This window comes from Chenopodium album, chromosome 19 (genome assembly GCF_948465745.1).
Source record: "Chenopodium album chromosome 19, dcCheAlbu1.1, whole genome shotgun sequence".
NCBI classification, from domain to species: Eukaryota; Viridiplantae; Streptophyta; class Magnoliopsida; order Caryophyllales; family Amaranthaceae; genus Chenopodium; species Chenopodium album.
In genome coordinates, this window is record NC_137852.1 from 8,375,362 (window position 1) to 8,393,298 (window position 17,937).

A 17,937-nucleotide genomic window follows, 5' to 3' on the forward strand; every position below is an offset into this window, starting at 1 on the left:
TATATATAAAAAAATAAAAATAAATATTTTTTTAATAAATTAATGTCTATTGTAGTGTTAGGAATTGACATTTGTTTTTAATTTAGTAAAAAGGAACGAGTATTAGAAAGATGTATAAAAGTTTTAATTACTTGATCATTTTTTTTTTCAAATCTCAATTTTAATTATTAAAGTGCAAAGTTGTATTTATATATATATTTCACCCGAATTATCACCCGATCCACCCGATTCATCCATGGATGACGGATGGATCGGATGTGGATGACGGAAAATTAGGTGATGGATGGGTCGGGTGATGGATGGATTTTTGGCGGATGGAGGCGGATGACGCATCACCCGACCCACCTCCGATCCATTGCCATCCCTATCCATATATATCAATATATCATTATTTTTAGCGGAATAGCAAACTCCGTTTTTATAAAAAAAAATATAGTTAAACTTTGACTGGCACAACATATTGACTTTGGCGTGATAAATTCAAGATTATTTGATCCCACTATGTTAATTGATTCTATTTTATGCTTGCAATTGGTACATCTGGTTTGTATTGTTGTTACTTGTTTATGATGGATTATTAGTCTCGGACTCTATAGAATTAATAAAATCTGTTTATTTCTCTACTTACATTTATCAATATCAAGGCATGATTATGAAGATATTAGGAATATAAGTACAAGTATATACAAATGAAATAATATACGTGAAATCCTACCTATTATAAGTTCATAACATATTCTAGAGAGTCTAGTTAGCTTGGTAAAATGTCATACTAATTGCTGCAGGAGTTTTACTGCTACAAATTGCAATCTTAACTGCCCAAATTACTTGCAATAATTAAATTATGTAGAAAAACATAACCATTAACTTTAAATAAACTCTATTACCTCCTATTGAGGGAATTGCAAATCAACTAGTATGACAATTGACAATACTGCTTACTGTTTATATTTGTTTTACTATCTTCGACAGTAGTAATTAAAAAGAGGGGGGCCATACATGGTATATTGGTAATTTGGTAGCTAGTTAATGGGATTGGCAGACTTGGAACATTTGTAACTTTACTTACATGACTTGTCAAAGTCCTTGTACCCTTTAGAATTGAAGTTGCTCAATCATATTTTAGATGCTAATGAAGTCATGTAACGTACACTATCAACGTGTGACATGTCTATTGTAAGCTTATAGCCCGATAGCTTAGGGTCGAGTTAGTCACTATATTGAATTGCCTCAGTCAGATACGAGTAACTCTTTTGTGAATATTCTCTATCAATATACAACTAAATTTTTCGATAAATCATACTTCGTAATTAGTGTTATATATATAGATAATGTTATCTATATTCTTAAACAAAGAACTAGGTTTACTCTTTAACTCCGAGAGAAGACAAATCATGATATGTTGTAACACAAAAATATACTCCATGATGATGCATGAATGAAGCTGATTTGCCAAATCCCAACTAATGCACTATGCCACTATCCCATGGTCGGACGAGAAACCTGTGTCCCGAGACTTTCGACTCTTGTAACAATCGAAATAATATTACAAAATGCAAGTGTCAATTGTTCTATAATCTATACAATATACAATTATTCCTAGAATATGACTGGATCAAAGTTAATCCACTGGAAATTCGATCATGGGAACACAGTTTGCAAATAAATTACCTACTCTATATTATTACCATCCATAAGAAAGCAAAATGTTACGAAGTACATGCTTTTACAAGGGGAAATATTAATCAAACTTCTTGGTCTTGACCCAATAAAGTAAAGCAAAAGCTATGTATCTAGGTATGGTAATCTAAAAGTCTGTTCTGATTGATTGAATTGAGCGAATTGAATTGAACTGAATTTATTAAAGCTGAGCTGAACTGAACTTAATATTTTATGATGAGAGAAGGAAATTAAGATAAGAGTTGAACGAAACTTATTAGAGCTAAACTGAACTGAACTGAAAATAAGTTGAAGAGCACAGGTCCTAAGTCGAGTTATCTAACATGTGGAGATTTAAAAGGTGCATGGTGCCCCTTGAATGTCATCCAATCTGCTATGCCGACTAATTCATTTGATTTATCCAACTCGATCTACAGGTCAACGTACATTATTTGATAGTATATTGGAAAGGCAAAGGAATTCCCTTACTCCTAAACATATGTAGTTTGTGGGATTCGAACTTGTGACCTTAGAAATACAAGGTTAATTCCCCAACTAACTTTACCAAGCATGCTTGATTTATTTTGGTTTATATACTTTATTAGATCGGAACAATTTACACATACATAACAATTATTTAAGTACAAAGAGAATATAATACGAGTGTCGATCATGTTAACGGATATGGATTGCTCCTACAGCTACTCCTACTAGGTTAATTAACAATCTAATCTTTAGGGTTAAGTTAAGTATGTGGTACACCTGGAAGCAAAGTAGACAACTTGGAGAACAAATAACTACTGATAACTTTGTCCTGAAACCTTCAGCTTGACTATTACTCGTACGAATTAAAAACTACTCGTAGTAAAAGAATCATATGTTAAATAAGTTGATATTATCCAAAGTTGGTAAAATATAGTACTCATAATAGTGTAATTTACTTTATGTACTTGCAATAATCTTTTGACCAAAAGTAGCCAAAGATCATGTGATCACTGTGTTTTAAATTTATCCTCATCCTTAAGGTGATGACAGTGGTAGTTGAGGAAGTATGCATTTGCATGTGTTGTTCTTCTAAAGCACGAAAATTTGACTCTGTCAATATCACCAAAGCATTTTCAGTAATTATGCTTGTTTTCTAACTTAAAATAGCTAATGCTTTCAAGGTGCATTAAATTGTTCATGGATCCTGAAGATTTCTCATACCATATTTACACTATAGATTATAAATTACGTCTATACCATATAACACAATTTTTCTTTATAGAATAGCATTTTGATACGTCAGTTATTGTATACATTACGTCTAAAGTCCTATTTACCAAATACAACAGTTACACTATAGATTATATATATGTTACGTCTATATTATGTAACATAACTCTCTTTATTGACTTTGATACGCTAGTTATTGTTTATGTTATATCTATAATCTTAATATGTATACCATATTATAACACAACTCTCTTATACGGATCGCGGAGTATCACTTTATAACTCATTAAATTACTTTAAATTGTACAGTACTATGTAGCATTGAGTAATTTGAAACGTGTTTTCTCAAGGGAAGTTGTAATTGAACTTAGAGAATTGGATGAGATAATTGCCTACTTCCTCGTTCTTGACTCAAAATTACTTGCGCAAAAAAATAGGACAATATATGGAGTATGATGGTAAATACTATTAAAAAGGCTAGTAATTCATCGTACTTTGCATTAGTTGACCCAAAATTAATTAGTGCTATGTTGATAAGAATGAACTTGGTTAGTTGGAAGTTGAGTAGTATATCCACTAGGCATTACCATGTATGTTATATATCTAACAATTCTTCACATGTACACGCAAAATTCAAAATTAGGGTGAAAAATTAGTGCACAAACCAAGTAAAGCTAACCTACTTTATATCAAATAAATCACATGCAATATTTATCCTTTCTCATTTAATTTGTTATTATAAATTTTATTATTATTTGCAAAAGTCATATAAAATGAATCTACTATTATTTACTGATCGCGGTGTACTCTCTTAATACTTCGAACTAATTTGTGAAATACATGTTTGGAACGATTTCTCTTGAATCATACTATTAAATATAGGATATATTTGAATTGTTTTGTATAGTCAAAGTAGTTTATTTGTTACCTATTTTGTAAGCATAATTCACGCCTATGATAAGGCTAGTATACTTGTATATATTCGAGATTACTCACTGAATGAAGGGGAGGAAAACATTCCCTATCTCTTTTATGGTATCAGAGCCAGCGTGACACAAAGGTCACAAGTTCGAATCTCATCCACCCCTCCTTCAAAGTGGAATTAATTCGCACCAGGTATGGGTAGGCCTGTGTTGCATCCACATTTCAAGCCCAAAAGGGTCTTTCATGTGAGGGGAAGAGATAGAATATTTAACATATTCCTGGGCCTCAACCAGCTTAAGCTTTTGGTTGAGATGGTCCGTTAACACATACTCGTATTGTTTATTTACAAATTCGCCTCATTACAATTAAAAATAAGTGGATGTCCATATAATTTATTTATTTTAAATAAATTTATTGACTGAAATACGCATCAACTAATTAATTAAATTAATTACATTTTCATCAGCTAGAAAATGTATACATTTACTGTTTTATACACGTTTTTTTAAAAAAATAAAAATAAATATTGTTATCGTGTGGTGCACATCATATCTTTGAAAGTGAATTTTAATACACTAATGGAAGTTTTATGTAGTTTGAATTTTGGAAAGATAAGAGTACATTTTTAGTAAAATCTTACGACAACAAGTGAAAAAAAATTCTTCAATTATCCTCCTCATCATTATCCTGATCCTCCTCCCCCCTCCGTCTGTTGTGGCTAGTGAAAGTGATTGTAGTATGTGTTCGTTGTTAGCATACTTAGCTCGTACCACCAAACTTGTCTTAATCATAAAAAGCCATACTCGCTTTAAATAAAAACATACGAAAAACCAGAAAAAATAAATAAATAAATAAATAAATAATATAAATAAATAAATAAATACATACATACTAAGTAAAATTCTAAGAGTAATAAGACTACACATGAATGTTGCATGTAGGCCTTACGATTGCTTATATTTTTTACTAGCATCTATAATATTTATTAAATGATTTGCAAATTTATAAATGAATGATAAAATTATTGTCTAATTTATTTAATATTTTCTACTCCGATCCGTAATATTTTCATTTCTAACTCCTTATTCGCGGCTCTAAATAGAGTAAAGCGTGAAATGTACTACTTGTATCATTTTCCAAAGAGAAGTGGTTCATTAATTAAAAGGATTAAAGCTACATTATTCTTAGAATAAATTGTTTACTAATTTTATATAACTAATATACTTCGTAAGTAGTAGGTCAACTTTGATGCGAATCATCTAACACTCCATCCATCTTTTTATATACTTGTATAGTTGTATATGCAAAGGCTCAATTAAACACTATGCATGAGTAGAATAAGTCTCTAATAGAGGACTTAAATTTTAATTAATGTACCTGTTGTCTGTTGATGTATAGAATTGTAGATCATGATCACTTTAGAGGTTTGCATTCATTACATTAATTAGTACGGAGTATTACATATTTCGTATTGCCTACTCATTTTTCATATAAATAAATTGGACCAAATCAAACAAAGTACGTATTTGTATCATCTTATACGGTCCGGATCTAGTCTTCAATCTACAGATAAAGATCAAAGTCTCGACCACATTGTTTTACCCGAAATACTTCGTATATGCACTGTAGTACAATAGTAGTGGAGTGTGACCAAGTCATACCAATCACGAGACCAGCCTGATATTTTGCGGATAAAACTGAGGACATTTTTTGAAAATGACTTTTTTTTTAATTATTATTAATAAATTGGAAATTGAATTTCCTAGATTTTATTTTGGAAAATAGACAAGGTTGCTCTCATGTCGCAATTTTGCTGACTGGTGTGAGTGTTTTTCAGTTTCTTTTTTCCCCATTTTATTTTCCATTGATGTGAGACTTTCAAATCATTATTGGCTACTTCACAAGTTGTAGCTCTAAATCTAATTAATTAATGATACCCAATTTATTAAATACTCCGTATCAGATAAATACTAACAACTCCCTACCTTACGTTGCTTGATTCTAATCTAATGTTTTTGTAATACTGCTTAGGTCGATATGATTGCAAAAGTAAATTTTGTTTAATGAAAATTGATTTTGATCAATAAAAACTACTGTAGTTGTCAAGGTAAATATAGTCTTAGCTTAGTTTAGTTAATTATAGTTTTTGGGTAGTTCTCGCCCTTCCCAGTACTTTCAAATCGAATTTTGACTGACAAATTGATAATATAAAATTTTACAAATAAAGTTATGGTACTATTATTAATTCCAACAAGTTCATATAGTTAGTATAGGTTTTCATAAGCTCATGCTTTGTATTAAGATAGTTCAGACAGAAAAAGCCAAATAGATTGAACCCTCTTACTAAACAAGTTTGAAAGAATGATATTAGACAAAAAGAGCATCATGTGAAGTTTTGAACTTATAATTTGCAAGGTTACCACCCAGATACACTTAGAATGATTAAATTTAAATTTTTTTGGAGGATCAATTAAAACTTTCCTTGAGTTGGTGTAATTTAAATGATCTACTAGTATTAAAGATGCAACCAAATCATGAAATTGCACTTAATATGACACTAATTTTACAAGTAAAAATGTTCATAATTGTAGGAAGAAGACAAAAGGGAATAGACCAAAAGTGGTCCAAACAATGTGGAAAGATCTAATACAGTTGAACAAATAGAAAGCATGGTATAGATATGACTACACGAGTAAAAATGGCAAATTAAATCCAAGAAATTAGGAATTTATATTATTTTAATATTATTTTCATTTCTTAATAAAAATAAAATAAAATAAAAATGTTGTGGATAAGGTTGAAGAGGAAGAAGGTCAACATCAAGGAGATCTGAGTAGAGTGTTATCCAAATGCCACGAGTGAAATGGAATGGTAAAGAGGAATACTCTTGTGGGGTACCCCTTTTCTTCTATCTACCAACCACGTGTCATATGTTTTAGATCCGCGTGACTTTGTAATAATAATATCCTATCTATAATCCTCTCACACGATGTATCACGTGATATTTAGTTGCTCACATTGTTCATTCTATAGGGGTGTTTGGTTGAGGGAGATTTTGGGGCAAAAGAGAGGTATGATTAAATCAGATTAATTTAGATCTTTGTTGTTGTTAAGTAATTATCGGATAGCTGGTTATTAAGGCTTAAGAGCTAGTTATTTAGATCGATTTGACTAATTGGTTGCATTAGACATTTTAGATAGAAAATGATTATCTATACCTAACTAGCTTTGTACTTCCTCCATTTTCTTTTACTTGCAACACTTCCCTAAAAAGGAAATGTCACAATACTTGCAACACACTATAAAAAAAGAAAGTTACTTTAGAGAAAAACTAAACTATATCCCTTATTTAAAATACATGGCCCACTAAATTACTCTTCTAACAATCACTCATCCTATTTTAAAGTTTATTATATCATGTAAACCTCACATTTCTTAATTACCGCGCTAAAGGGTGTGTTGCATCTAAAAGAAAATGGAGGAAGTATTAAGGATTGAGGGTTGTGACGCAAAAAATACATTGAATTAAAGTGTTTGATGATAAAATTAGCTGATAGCTAGTACTTGTTATATAATATTGAACATGTAAAATGACAAATAAAATAAAATATTAAAATGTCCATGTTATCACATATTTGATGAACTCACTATCCTTTATCAATAATAAAACTATTATGAAGTATAATTTATTTGATGATAAACTGGTCAAGTATCTTTATTAGTTACTTTACCTAATAAATTGACTATTGTTAAATTTCGAAACAATATGAAATGGGCCTAGGCAACCCGAATAAGAATGAGGAGAGTTTGGTCTGCAAACAAGGCTTTGGAGTTTCCATACTAAAACCAATTAGCAATAGTAGGAGGTACTCCTCTACCTTGTAAAGTAAAACCATATATCTATGCTCTTTCTCCAATGTGGGACATTCACAAGTGGACAACAATGGGTTTCAACAACTATCAATTACCATCTACTTCGTGTTTGCCAAATATTTTTAGGTTTTTTTTTTCCACAAATGATGCAAATTTTGCAATCATCTACTTAAGTTAAACTAGCTAACTAATCACTATTTACCAAGCACATATCATTTGCTGTCAAATTTGTAGTTGTGTCAATAATGATATGAATGATTTTTTGAAAACGAGTTTTAAATTTAAAATTCATGTTATTTGACTTAAGTTATATAAAATTTTCGATCCTGTATACGATTAAAAATCAAACAAGATACTTGAATTGAATTTTATGCAGCTAATCAAATCTAAATCATAATTTATTTTCTTGGACATATGATTAATATGAATCCAATCTAAATTAAGTTATATCTCACCATAATATATGGGTAGGAATGATTAAGGGCATGTTCACATTTATTTAATTTCCGTTCAGTTCAGTTCAACTCCAATCAGTTCAGTTCAGCTCCAATCAGTTCAGTTTAGCTCATGATTTCCTTCTCTCATAAAATATTCAGTTCAGTTCAGTTCAGTTCAGTAAATGTGATCAGACCCTAAGAGTCTAGCTATTCGTTTTGCTAAGTAGATGCTCGTATAGCTAATAGTTGAGCTTTTCAACTTCGAAAAAATGGAATAAACATCAATCTAAATTTAATTTGCAATTGATGAAACTATGCTTCCAAAAATAAAGAGAAAATAAATAAATTCTGAAGTATGTTTCTTTCTCGAATAGTATAGCGCCGGCTTTGCCATACTCTAAATCTGACCTGTTACACCCCAAATTTAGGAACTCACTACTAAATGAGGCATAAAATTAAAATTAGTAAAATCCAGCCAAATTAGTCCAAAAATTTGGAGGGGTCCTAAGTTATTAGTGCCTGTCTATCATCAGTCATCATTAGACGTGGTTATTGGATAGGGTAGCCCAATGATAACAGGGTCAGGGCCAAACTTATAGGGCTTTTAATGGACAGGGCCCTTATTGGGTAGGGTCAATATAGGGCCAACATGTTTTCCAATTTAGTTGATAAAGAAAATACATAATGTAAAAATAATTATATAGATTAATTTGTATTCATATGTATTTAATAATGGCTTTGTCCAATATTTATTTTAATTGATATTTTGTAGGCCCGCCCATTATCGACCCGCGACCCGCATTGGCCCGACCCTATATTTGACCCTATAAAATGTGACCCTCTTTGACCCTAACCCGCAACCGACCCGCACCGACCCTGACCCGACCCGCCCAATAACCAGGTCTAGTCATCATCAAGTTTAAGAACTACAGGCTATAGCTTGGATGTTCTTCAATAGTGTACTCCATTAGTCAATTGTAAAGGGTTAAATAAATAAAAAGAAAAAAAGTTTTGATGTCGATCATGAAAAAGAATTCATTCTCTACCTAAAAGTTGCACACTTGCATGATTATTTAAACCAATAATTTATATGTGTATTAGATCTTATAATAATGACTCCATCTAAACTAAAGATTAAATCTGCTTGTACTATACAATGGGTTCGTTTGCTTCACTTGAACTAATTTAAATTGAATTAATTAGATATAGGGCATTGACCGGCCCTTAGTTTCAATTAATTAATATCTAGATCTAATTGGACCTAATCAATATCATTACATTGATGCAAAATAAAATTACAAAAAGCAGCATATATTGGAGTGAGTATTTTTTTAACATGCGAAACACTGAAACATAGAAGTGCGAGAATTCACTTTACAATCTAATTTAAAAATGTTCCGTTACCAAGTAGCCTCTTAAACTTTTAAAGTATTGATCTTTCTCATCTTTTACCAATGTAGGACATTTACGTATGGTTTTTGGAAAGGTGTTGCCTCGACAAAATGAAAACCTTCCTTTTTTTTTTTCCTTTTTTTTTGAAGAAAAAAACCTTTCTTTTTATTTTTGTGGTAAATTCGTAATCTTTATTGGTTTACTTATCATAGAGTATATACTATGGAGTAGTATTTAACTATTGCATTAATGTCGTGATTTAAATCCTGATTTAATTTGGAAAGAATGCTTAGTCGTTAACAATTTACTTCCCTTTTTTTGTCTCACTTAACGTTTTACGATGTTCAGGACGTGTCTTGAAATCTTGTATATTTTTTATTTTCATACAAGAAAAAATTTATAAAAACTCAAAATTATGGGTTTAAATATCATACGAGTACAAACCATACTTATGAACGCTTTTTATAATGACCTCGAAACTAATTTGGTAGTATTACATCCCTATAAAATTTTACTCATTCATTTTTAGTTTTTTACCCACTTCAAATTCAAATACTCATTGTTATAGTGTTAACAAAACATTGCTTGCAAGAGTTGCAAATTTGCAAAGATCAACTCGATTTAAACCATAGGCATCAAAATTCTTCCCAATCAAAATCTCTTTAAAGAGTTTAAACATCTTGTAGCAGTGCACATTAGCAATTTTAATCATTCATCACTAACTTACACCTTAAGCACAAACCCTAAATTTAGAAAAATCAAAAATTAGGTCGGCCTCGAAAATCGAGGACGATGCAAGTTGGTTACTATAGTTCGCCGCCATCAAGTTTCGCTGAAATCCGGCGGTTACTCAACTGCCACTTGTCCTATGTCTAGTTGTCCACTTTTTTTTTCTATTTTTGTAAACTTCCTAATTAAATGGCCCGATTATCTTCCTCGTGTCACCGATTTATTCTCTAATCCATACACTTTTAGTAGTGATCACTATTACTTCTCCGCGTGTCAAATTACCTCTCGTGATAAATATCTACAAAAAGATGGATAAATAATGAGGGAAATTAATTTTATGTCATAAAACTTGTAATTAATCCTTGTTTTCCTATTTTGGCCTTTTGAGAGAATTGGTTTTTGGCTTTTAGCTCAATTCGTCTTATTTCACTACTTACTCTAGTAGCTCATAAAAGTTTTAATTGTTAAATACGAGTAGTTGATATTCCTTTCGTGTTTTTATAAGCGTTATATTTATCAAATGTGATCATTTTAATAAGTTTTACACTTTTTTTTTTTTTTTTGGCAAAAGACTACATTTTAATATTAAATCTTTCTTCTTTCATGATCCTATCAAAATTCAATACTCAGTACTATTTTTTATAATTTTTTTCCTCTCTTATATTTATTACCTTTCTATAAATTATTAATCCCATAACCTTTTTTGTACAATTTTTCAATACTTCAATTACCTCTTATTTTATTAAGTCTATGAAATTGCCTAGAATTATGCGCTGGTCAAAGTGTAAACTTATTAAAACACAAAGGGAATAAAAAGATTACCTTAATTTTACTATGTATCAGAAGGTACTTTACTATTGTATCTAAAATAAGTGGAAAAAAAAAGTGAACATAACATGCCTTAATTTTGTCAAGATTTGTTCTAACTTTGATTTTTTCCTCACAAATTTCAAATATGAAGAACAAATAGAAACGAAGGCAATGTATAAAGCCATAATGATACATTACTCATCCATTCATCCAGTCTGTACTTGACTAACATGACCTTGTCTTTTACAAACCACTTAATTTACTAGCTAGGACACTAAACTTTATCCGTCAATTTCACAAACAAGCAACTATAATACTACCTTTTCTTGTTGTTCTAGGCTTAGCTAGTATAGTTTGAAGGTTATTAGTAATTTAGTATGATAGTGCTCAATGATCAAGACTTAAGATCGAATCCTATCTATAAAAATACTACTAATTAACTTCAAAAATATTTCAAAAAATGGAATTACATATCTAAACATATACATAAATTCACTAATTCGTGCCTATTTTTCTCCTTTCATACACTTTAAAGAACTAGAATAAAAATTATTCTTTATGCAGTGCACATTTGCTTAAATCAAATTGTTAATCATTTATTTATAATCAGCAGTTATTAATTATTATTATTGATTTAATTATTTCCATCAATGTTTTTTTTTATTTTTTATTTTTTAATTTTTATGATAGAAAATATCAAAATACTCCGATAAATTACTTAATTTTTTCTCAATACATTGAAGGAACTAGAGTGAAAATATTTGGATTATCCATTGACGGAGGGGAAAATCAAGCGTGACAGGCGGTTATCTATTAAATTAGGTGAACGTCATTGAGGGTAGGAGTGAAGATGGGTCGTTTATGGGGTTTTCAAAATTCTCGGTGATTCGATATTAATGCGCTTCGTTCGGGGTGGACCCCACGTGGTTACATGGCATTTTAGCACCTTGCTTATGGTACGATTTTTGGGTCCCACTTTTTTTGGAACCTAAATATTTATTTCATACCCTTTAAAACTTGCGTTTTGTTTGGCATGCTACGTTTTTTTAAGATAAGGTAAACTATTTTACCGTATGAGTTTTTTTTTTTTTCAGTATTACTCCCTCTATTTTTAAATACTGGCTTCACTTTTTTTTTCCGGCCGTTTATAAATACTTGCTTTATTTTATTTTTTGGAAAACTTTTACAATATTTAATTCATTTTTCACACTTAGTGAACCCAACATAATATTCTCTCTCATCCTATTCTTCCACTATTTTTGCTTTTTAGAATTTTTTATTCTTTCAATTACCCCACTACCTCCATATTTTATTATTTTCTTCAATTTTTCCTAAAACTCCGCGCATGGAGAAGTGGAGCAAGTATTTAAAAACGGAGAGAGTAGTACCCCACTGTCATTTTCCTTTTGGATGGATTACTATTAGGAGTATTTTAGTACTGTAGCTATAAATACTTTTCAAAACATAGAGAACTTTTTTTATTTAATTATTTGGAATTTTGGTATACAAAATTGTACTAATTTTTATAAATATTTCAAAAATGGTAAGGAATAATCATAATGGGTAGAAAATGTCCAGTCAATTTTCAAGAAACTTTCTATAAACTTTAGTTTAAGAAATGTTTAAGTTGTAGTAATGATAAATCACAATTATATGGAGTTTATCGACACATTTATGCTAGTTTTATAGTTGCTTTTTAGGTCTTTTAGTCGTTTTTTAGGTCGCAAATACATAAGTTGTTTGTTTTGTGCTCTATTACGCTCCGTTTGTGTTTTTCTTAATGTTTCAGGTGATTTCATAGACATTTGAACGCTTTCGGAGTGGTTTTGGAAGAATCGGATAATGAAAAGATGAAAAGTTGATGAATCGAGGTCGCTAATGAAGGATATGCGTTTTTGGAAGCTTATTATGAGATTAATATGTATGAGGAATGAATATGGCATCCACAAGGGTCGTTATGCACTTTACGTAAATGAATTTGAGTTAGGAACGAAGAAAAACGAAGGTTTGCAAAGTATCAAAACTGACCTCTGTCCACTCTTTTGATCATAACTTGAGTTCTACAAATCGGATTGATGCGATTCAAATTGCGTTGGAAACTATACTTAAAGAGCTTTCCAATGATAGGTCACACGCCCCAAGAAGCTTCCTAGAACAGAAGTTATGATCATTTGAAACCAGGTGTTGCAGTCAGCCACCCGCGGGATTTTGCTGCGGGTCTGTCCCGCGCCCACTCGAGGCCTGCTGCCGCCACTGCCAGGGAGCGGGAACCACCCTGCGGCCGCGGGTTCTGACGAGCAGCCAAGGAAGCAATGTGAAGCTCGTGTTCTCGACTTCTCTTGCGGTTTTATGCCACGTCATCTTCTATCATCCACTAATAATTCAACTTATGTAATTTATATTTTCTTATTTCTTTTCTTTAATTATTTTTAGATTAGTTTTAGGATAATATAAATTTTCCAAGGGATTTAATTTTTCCCTTATGCCTTTTATATATTTTATTACTTTACGTTCTTTTTAGTTCTCTCTTGAACCCTAGTTTCTCATGGCATCTCCATGGATTCTTCCATGGATGATTCTTGGGTTTACTATTTTAATTCATTGAGGTATTTTATTTCTATTTTCTTGCTTTTTATTATATTTTATTCCTTAGATCTAGTTTTAATTATTTATTTTATGCTTGAGTAATTTATTTCTAGGGTTTGGGAATTCATGTTTATATTATGAATCTTGATTGATAATTTTAATATTTTGATTATTCATATCTCTAATTGATAGTGTTTTTATTGATAATCTTGCAACCTGATCAATTGTATGATTAATTCATGTTAATAAGAGTTTGAATCGAAAGATCTTACTTTTAGAGGCTTCCCTACAATTAGAAATTCTGATTATGTTAGCGACCAAACTACATATGTTGAATTGAGAGCGTTAAGACCCGACCGTAGGCTTAGCAATTGCTCTAGATAATTGATTGATTGAATTGTTATTGATGCTTGATAGATTTAGAACTATAAACATGGTGAACCTTAACCCTAGGTCTTTTTATTAATTGTTTTTTTCCCATCTTAATTTAGACTATCTTTTTATCTTGATTTCGTGACATAGTTTAGTTTATCCAATTTCTTAGAGGTTAGATTAAATACCATCTCCCTGTGAATTCGACCCTACTTACCCTACTACATTGTTAGTTGGTTTTGTTAGGAATTTATTTTTGACAGGTGTACGACAACCTATCAACTAATAAAATTATTAAATGGTTTTAAATCACTATTTGTCCAATATAGATTAATCAACTACGAGTACAATTTGCTAAAACAATAGAAATAAAAAAATTTCAAACATTTTAAATATGTATAAAAACAAGGTACGTGTAACAAATCTATCTGTCAATTTGATCACTTATATCTATGTCCATATATCAATATGAATATTGATTCTTTCAACTAAAGTAGACATCTAAAAATGGAAAAAAGATATTGTATTCATAATACCCAAGAACCTCATTCTTTTTTTAATTTGCTTTCTCGTATCAATCTCATGCCATTTCCGATTTATTCCACATGATCCTTTATATTCTCATATACACTTATCTTATACGAAACACTTTGCTTATACTAGCTACATTTTACTATGTTTAGCACTTCACTCGATTCCATCAATAAATTACGATATCAAAAGAATTCTCCGTCCTAAATATACCCTAATCTCTCTCCGTCCACATCATAATGACTCGTACAAACGGCGAGAAATAAAGAACCCAAAAACATCCCTTTTTGTCACCCCACCCACCAACCCATAACCCATACCCAAACCCATAACCCATTACCATCACCCCAAACACACCCTTAACATAATAAGAAGGCAAAGGGACACAGAAAATGAAAGGTCGGCTGTTGGTGACATAATTTAGCGTGACAGACAACCCATCTTTTTTTAACCTTATTTATTTAACATTCCTAGTAGAACCCAATAGATTTTCTCCATATTTAAATCAACCCTAACTTAACCTAACCATGGTTAAACCCCAATTCCCACGTCTACTTATAGCAGTTGTTTTGGATATCTCTATTTTCACCACTAACCCACCTTCATTTGTCTGTCTTAAGAGAGAGAAACACAAAACCCCAAGATTTCATTTTTTAGAGAGAGAAAACTCAAACACACTAAATCATACTGAGTTGTTTGAAATGATGATGATTCATCGGCAACATCCGACGGTTGATATTCCACAATGGGACCCACCATACGAAGATCCAACGACCCCCATTTTCTCCCCTCAAACAAACGATTATTTCTCCGCTTTAAAGCGTTATTTACCGTCCTCCGAGTTCGATGACTCGGACACTGAGTCGACTGATCTCCCCTTTGACTCGTTCACATGCGACAACTTCCGAATGTACGAGTTTAAGGTACGGAAGTGCGTACGTGGCAGGTCACATGACTGGACTGAGTGTCCGTACGCTCACCCTGGTGAGAAGGCTCGCCGGAGAGACCCACGGAAGTATCATTACTCCGGCACGGCTTGCCCGGAGTTCCGCCGTGGGAGTTGCCGGAAAGGTGACTCGTGCGAGTACGCGCACGGGGTGTTCGAGTGCTGGCTTCACCCCGCACGGTACCGTACTCAGCCGTGCAAAGATGGGCCCCACTGTAAACGCCGTGTTTGCTTCTTCGCTCACTCGCCTGAACAACTTAGGGTTCTCCCTTCTCTGTCTGAGTCACCCCGGAGGCTCGGAGGTGGTGACACGTGTAAGGGGTTTGTCGGGTATTCGCCGACATCGGTGTTTGACTCGTTCCCTGACTCGCCGCCGTTGTCGCCGTCAGTGAGTGAGCTTGCTAGTGCTATGAGAGGGTTACAGTTGGGTAAGCTTGGAATGGGCCTTAACCCAAACCCGAGCCCAGGCCCAAGCCCAGGCCCAAACGCAGGACCAAGGAATGTGTGGGGGGTTCAGATGGGTTCGTCACCGAGGAGTCCAAGAGGGTTTATGGGAAGTGGGCTATGTGGTGGGTCAAGTGGGCCGACGACTCCGAACCGGTCTGGGCTTGGGCTATTTGACCCGTTTGAGGTGGGTTTTGAAGAGGAGGTACCAATGGAAAGAGTTGAATCAGGGAAAGATTTGAGGGCAAGGATGTATGCGAAGCTGAGTAAGGAGAACTCGCTTGATTGTGACCGAGTTAACTCAGTGAGTTGTTCTGGGCCTGATTTTGGGTGGGTCTCTGATTTAATTAAGTGAAGGGTATTTTCGGTAATGTGAATATGGTGGTGATGATGATGATGAAGACGAATTTCAACTTTTGCAGTGTAAATATTGTTTGAAAATTTAAAAAAAAATTTGAGGAAAAAAAAATTAAGAGGTGAAAAGTACTAAAATGTCTCCTATTTTGAGGGATGCTTTTTTGGAGGCATTGGTTTGGCGGGGTAAAAATGGAAATTGCAAAAAAAAAAAAAAAATAAAAAGAAGAATGTACAGATGGCGAAGATCTATTAGTGATTGGATGATTTGGAAGATTAAGATGTTTATCTATTTTATTTTTCCTTTTGATTTTAAATTTTTTTGGAGGGTAGTCGGAATTTGTATTTGAATGCACTTTGGTTCATTGTTATTGTTCTATGCCCTATATTATGATGTTAATTATGGTTGGGTCTAATTTCGAGATTATTGATTTTTTGATGTTTATGAATATTATTATGTAATTAGAGTGTTTAATCTTTGTTTCTATCAATGTGAATTGTTAAAATTTATGTTGTTATTTTATCCAATGTCATCTACTCCAATATTGTTAAAATTAAGTTTACAACTTTACAAGTACTTCTTTGTCAAAAAAAAAAATGTTTATGAGTACTTGGCCACATTTTGATATGAGTAATTATAGATTAAACTCATGAAGCTCCGTGGAAAGTTAATGTAAATGACGTTACTTAATTACGTATGACCTCAAATTTAATTTAGAAACTGGTGAAATAACTTGAAATCCTTACCATTAAAGACTCTAGTTTATGTTCAAGTTCTTTTGTAAGATATAGAGTCCTTTGTTGGATTATAATACGATGTTCATCGGTGGTTTTTATTATTTATTACATTGTGCTCCTTAATTTGATTGATTATTTTGATTTTGGAAGGATTATCATTACTCCGATATTTTCACTAGTCAGATTTTCACCAATCACAATCAAGTAAGAATACACTTTGGTTGCACTCTTCCCTTATTTGTCCCAATTTTGTGAGCATATGAAGTTCAAACTAAGATTGTTTTTGATCTTATCTTGACCAATTTGTTAGACTTGTGCAAAATGTTGCCTTAAAGGCTTAAAGCCAATATGCTACTCAATGTAGGCCATTTAGTTAATACAATCATAATAGCAAATTAGCCCCACAAATTTTGGCATTTGATCTTATCTTAAGCAAAATTCCTCTTATTATACTTTAATTCTAAGAGCAATTGACCACAGTCTACAGCCAATTTTCACATATCTTGCAACATAAGTACATAATTACTTAATTAGATTGAAGGAAAAAAAAAATATGAATTTTCATTTGATATATTTAATTCAAGGTACATAATACGATATCCAGTTATCCACCAATGCACCCTTTTCTTTCTTTTTTTTTTTTTTTTATTTTTTTTATTAGTGTTTTATTTTATCTTTTCTAGATTGGTATACCACTTAGGGCCTGTTCATATTTACTGAACTGAGCTGAACTGAACTGATTGGAGCTGAACTGAACTAACTGAACTGAATTGAGCTGAAATGAATATTTTATGAGAGAGGGAAATTAAGAGTTGAACTGAACTGATTAGAGCTGAACTGGTTGGAGCTGAACTGAACTGAACTGAACTGAACTGAATTGAGCTGAAATGAATATTTCATGAGAGAAGGAAATTAAGAGCTGAACTG

General features: G+C 32.2%; 1 pseudogene; it reads left to right on the forward strand.

Annotated features, from left to right (window-relative positions):
- Nucleotides 1-15,049: 15,049 nt before the first annotated feature.
- On the forward strand, nucleotides 15,050-16,790 carry LOC145595850 (zinc finger CCCH domain-containing protein 23 pseudogene; annotated as a pseudogene).
- The last annotated feature ends 1,147 nt before the right edge of the window (nucleotides 16,791-17,937 follow it).